Source organism: Eptesicus fuscus, chromosome 15 (genome assembly GCF_027574615.1).
Source record: "Eptesicus fuscus isolate TK198812 chromosome 15, DD_ASM_mEF_20220401, whole genome shotgun sequence".
NCBI lineage: Eukaryota > Metazoa > Chordata > Mammalia > Chiroptera > Vespertilionidae > Eptesicus > Eptesicus fuscus.
This window is the reverse complement of record NC_072487.1, coordinates 66,429,523-66,435,522: the sequence shown is the minus strand read 5'-3', so window position 1 is coordinate 66,435,522 and position 6,000 is coordinate 66,429,523.

Genomic DNA, 6,000 nt, shown 5'->3' with positions numbered 1-6,000 from the left:
CCAGATTCTTGTTTTGTAGCAAAGACTTCTTTTCTTTATGAGGGAAAGCTGATAGTTCCCAGAGATTAGGGAACTGATATCTTTGGGTAGCTGTTTTTCAGTCTACTACAGACTAGAACCATCCTTGGGAGACAATGCTTCAGTCACAATTATATCCTCTGATCCCCTTACATCAAGGCATGATCTGTGACCAGTTATTGTCAATGGAATGTGGGTAAAAGGCTCTGCAGAAGAAGGACAACTTCCTTCATGTTCCTTACCCTGTTAGACTGGGTGGTTGCAAATGATTATCAGGTCCTAGAGGGTGGTGGAGCCATGAGCTCTAGGGATCCTGGGTTACTGAATCAGTATATGGAAGAGAGGTGTCTGATGACCAGAAATAACACACACAATGTGTTATATAAATGAGGAAAAAAAAATTTGTGTCTTTTGAGTCATTGTCTGTTTCTTCCTTTTTATTTGTTTTTATTGAGTTTATTGAGGTGACATTGGTTAATAAAATTTGATGGGTTTCAGGTATACCATTCTGTAATATATCATCTATTATATTATACTAGGGGCCTGGTGCATGAAATTCAGCACCGGGGAGGGGGGGTCCCCTCAGCTCAGCCTGCACCCTCTCCAATCCAAGACCTCTCAGGGGATGTCTGACTGCCTGTTTAGGCCCAATCCCAAGGATTGGGCCTAAACCGACAGTTGGACATCCCTCTCACAATTCTAGACCATTGGCTCCTAATCGCTCACCTGCCTGCCTGCCTGGTCACCCCTAACTGCCCCTTTCTGTCAGCCTGATCGCCCCTCACTGCCTCTGTGTGCCGGCCTGAGCACCCCTAACTGCCCCCGCCAGCCTGGTTGCCCCCAACTGCCCTCCCACCCCACTGGCCTAGCCGGCCCTCACTGTCCCCCCTGCCAGCCTAATCACCCCAAACTGACTGCCCCCCTGCCGACCTGATTGCCCCCAACCCCCCCCCCCCCGCCATCCTGGTTGCTCCCAATTGCCCCCCCTGCCAGTCTGGTTGCCCCTCATTCCCCTCCTCCCCCGCACTGGCCTGGTCGCCCCATGCAGCCTGCTTGTTCAGTCATTTGGTTGTCCCTCACTAACTCCCCTGCTTGCCTGGTTGTAGGCAGCCATCTTGTGAGGGTTAATTTGCATATCACCTCTTTATTATGTAGGATTGTGTGTTCACCACCCCAATTCAAGTCTCCTTCCATCACTATTTATCCCCCCATACCATCTTCTATCTCCCTTCATCCCTCTTTACTTCTACTAATCACCATACTCTGTCTGTATCTATGAGGGTTTATCTTTTTTGCTTAATTCCTTCACCTTTTTACTTAGTGTCCTCCAAACTCTCTCCCCTCTGACAGCTGTCAGTCTGTTCTCTATCTATGAGTCTATTTCTCTTTTGTTTGTTTATTTTGTTCATTGAATTCCACATATGAGTGAAGTCATATGGTACCTGTCTTTCTCCAACTGGCCTATTTCTTATAACAGTTGATCCTATCCTAATTTTAGCTATGAAGGAACTGAACCCCAGAAAGAGGTTAGAGAGTATTCTCATGTCTATACAATTAATAGCTGGCAGTGCTGACATTTGAGCCAGAGAAGCCATATTCATGTCCCGAAGCTTTAACCACAGTAATGTCCTTTGTTTTATCCATTAAATCAGAAATTTTCTAGTTAATACCCTTTGTGAAAGAGTGTTTACTTATGGGTCCCAGGTCAGCACTTCAGACCACAACCCTGTCCACTGAATTTCATGGGCAGATCACACTGAAGTTGCAAGTCATGATAGATATCACACACACACACACACACATGCACACATACACACACACAATATCATACACACATATCACCAGACCATGGGTTTTCTCCCATAAGGCCAAAGAAATAATGCATATTACATTGTTACATTTAAAGCCAAGACTGACCTTGGTTTGTCACTTGAGTTTCAATCTCACTCTCGGCTAAATTCCCCACCAGCATCCTTGCTTGAGCATGTATCCCTGCTGTTGCTTCACACTGACCCTGACCTTGTTAGCCTGACTTCCTTTCACTTTTGGATGACCTTCTTGGACATGACTTCTGGCCCTGCTGACTTACAGAATGTGCCAGATCACTCTCTCTTATTCAAGTTTCAAGTCTGGCTCCTTACACTTAGCTCAGTCTGTTGTTTGTGGAAGGTCTGAAACATGTGTGTGCATAAAACCCTGCCTTAGAAATACTGAATTAAAGTAATTAGGGGAAATTTGGAGGAGAGACTAGGAATTTAGTGTCCAGTGTTAATTGAAAAAAACCAACTCGTACTATATCTCTTAGACCTGAACCAAGCATGAGCTGCACACTTTGAGTCTTGAAAGAAGGTATATATTCAAATATGTCCTGAGATATAACACCCATTGTCACTACTTATAATAGGCTTCAGTGAGTTCACCTAATCAATGCTTGCAGTTTATCTTTCCCAAATATTTACAGATGTTTCCTCCCAAGTAAGTCAAGGTGAGTGTTCTTTTCTATTGGGAATGTGCTGCTCATACCCGAATTTGGCAATGAAAATCTCTGTCCCCTGGTTGCCCATTAGCTTTCATAACCTTTGGGAAATGGGGACATGTGCATGCCCCTAAGAGAAAAATAACATTCTCAGATGAACTTTAAAACAAGGGCACTCAGAGTGGAGAATCAAGAAAAAAAAAAAAAAAAGAGCCCAAACTCATAAAATAATCTCAATAATTTGTTCTCCAGTTGGTTCTTCAATTCTAAGAGTACTCTAGGCATTGATTTAAAAAAACATTTTAAAAGTAATATACTGACATCAATAAAGGTAGTTATTTTTATATTAAATGAAAATCATACCACTACTCTAAGACAACAGCTGTGTTCACTTTTAGCTAAATTGATTCTGAACCAATGCTATAAATGTATCAGTCCTAAGAAAACTTTAGAATTAAAAAATAGGTCAACCATCATCCATAATTCCCTAATGCATAATCACTTGCCTATCATCCCCTTTAATTCATAGTCACACTCACCATGAGACTGGTTCTTCATTTATTAGGAAGTACACGAGAGAGAGGACTGCTAGACATGAATCTAGTTAATGTCTTCCAAGCTTGGCTATTTTTCAACTTGTTTTATGACCTTGGATAAATACCTTTCACTCTCTTTCCTTAGTGATTGCTAAGAATCCTTATAACTATAAAATAGTAAAACAAAGCAGCGAGCATACACATGAATAAATCCTAGGATCTATCTTTGAGTGAAATATATTAATCAGGACATGATCACACATTGTGGAGGTTCTGGAGTGACAGTGAAGAGGATTCAAAACAGACCCAGACAAGAGAAATGTTTTCAACTCAAAGTCTTCTGTGCTTGCTTGCTAACAGACTCCCTCTACGCCCAGCTCTGGTCTTGTATTTATACCCTCTGATTTATATATGGACAGATCCCTTCCTGGGATGTAATAGTCTCAACCTATCAACTCAGGACTGTACCCCCGAGTCTCCAGAACTCTATTTAGTTTGCATAGCTCCTCTTTGATGCTATTTAGGCTAAAATCTATCTGTGGCTTTCCATTCCCATTTTGGTGCTCACAGAACAAAAGAGCACTATCCAGCTACTTAATGCAAGGGAAGCACCTGCCCTTGGGTCTTCTGGCGACAGCACCCTCAGAACTTCTTCTGGCAGTTTATATGTCTGCTGAACCCCTTGGCTAATGATATAAGGTGAAGGGTAGGGGAATAGACAAGTCTGGTTTGACTTACCTATATTTGTTCGAATGTGGGAGAGGAACTAACTTAATCTCCATAACCCATCCTGGATATGGGAGATAATGACCCCACTTCTGTTCCTGGGATCTGACCAAACAGTGAACAAACATTCTTTAGAGCCAGTCTTTCATCAGAACTAAGTCACTAGGCTGATGGAATATTGCTTTTTGGAGATAAATTATGCTTTTAATTTTGCAAATGCATCTGAAGCTGCAAAGGCACACACATCTAGAAGTAAAATTAAGAGCCAGGCCTTAGATTAGAAGCATCCTGATTTGCATTCTGCTGAGCAGGACCAATGGGCAGGGAGTGGCCTGAGCCCCTCATTTCTGGTATTTAACACTCAGTGTCTCAGGGACTCTGCTGTTGTGTTTTATTTCCCAAAGTCTCAATAGAAACATATTAATTTGCCTTTAATTTAAAAATGTATTCTAATCAATAATATAAAGAAATGTTGTTCCAGAGCTTTTGACTGTGCCAATGCGTGTGGGTAATAGGAAACAGGGCTGAGGGGAGATTTTAGTGGCAGTACATTTCTCCCAGATCGTGTACTTGATTTTCTTTGAAGGTTCATGAACAGCGGACATTAAAGTGTCAACTTAATTTTTTTTCTTTATTTTTTGGTTACTATTAAAAAGTAACCAATTTAAAAGGACTAAGAACTGCCTTGGCATGAATGGAAATGGATAGAAGTCTATGGTTTTCCTGTCTGGCTCCCCTAACGTCCTCCCCCTTTAAAAAAAATTTTTTTTCATTGATTTTAGAGAGGAAGGGAGAGGGAGAGAGAGATAGAAACATCAATGATGAGGGAGAATCATTGATGGGCTGCCTCTTGCACACCCCCACTGGGGATTGAGCCCACAACCCGGGCATGTGCCCGTGACTGGAATCAAACCCAGAATCTTTCAGTCTGCAGGCCGACGCTCTATCCACTGAACCAAACTATCCAGGGCTACTTCCTCCTTTTGGAATGAAAGGCAGGATGAAAAATGAAAATAATAAATGTACTTACCTATATACACTCATATGTTTATGCATAAATTAGACATCTTTACACAGATGTATATACACATGCATACAAGCACAACTATATATTCACATACATAGGGATATATACTATATCCACAGTCTTGTGAGTATCCCTGGACCCCACACCCATATAAGCCCTTAGGTATGTATCTATAGATATTATACTTAAAAGCCATAAAACGTTGTATTCAAATGTCCAAGTCAAGTCCAGAATGTCCATTGGTGGTAATTCTAAGCTGAACCCATTTATTCTTACTGTAATATTAATTATAAAGCCTTTCCTCTTCTCACTTGCTGATTTCTGTTTCTTCTCCCTGGGATTGATATACATCATTTGCTATCCAAATTCAAGTGGGCATGGGACTGTTGTCAGGAATCAATTTTTAATTAACAGGAGTGTCCTGTGGTATGAAAATGTCTCCAGATGCTTGATGAAAGTCAGTTAGACATCGTCTAGAAAATCGTAAGTCATTGCTATGTCAAAGAAGTCTTTCGCAGGACAGCAGAGAGCTCAGCTCTGCCTCTGGGTTTTTAATTGAATAAAACAAATGATGATGAAACTCTCTCTAGATGTGTTCAACTCCTTTTTGATGGTGATTTAAAATGTTCCTGATTCTTTGCTGGCCTGGCACCCTTTGATTTTGCCTCTTGCTGGATTGCATTAAAGGAATTTGTGATTTTATGGTGTTTTGAAATAAAAGGGTTGTAGGAGAAGAAATTGGGAAGTTTGTTCTTATTATAAAAACTGACCTTATTCATTTATATCATCTGTCAAGTTCATTTACTCAATGAATGCTTATTAGTACCTATTCTTGCTAGGCACTTCACAGTGAGACCCTGGAGATACAACATATGCACTATATTTTTATCTTCTGCCCTCATATGATATACAGTCTAATCTAAAGGAATTTGACCAATCTGAGGTATTAAAATGATTTTTCTTGAGCAAGTACATTAAAACTAAAATCTGAAGAATAAGTAGGGAATAAGGTGATCTCAAAATAGAGAACATAGACATTTGCTCATAAAGACTTATTTTGATTGGATATTACATTTATTTTTATTTTATGCTTCTGTCACATGTCCCCCACCAGAATGTAAGCACCGTTCGATCAGGGACTTTGTTTTGTTTCCTGTTTACCCCCGACGAAGTTTAGCCTAGTGCACATTCGGTGTTGTATAATGCTGGTTGTAAGC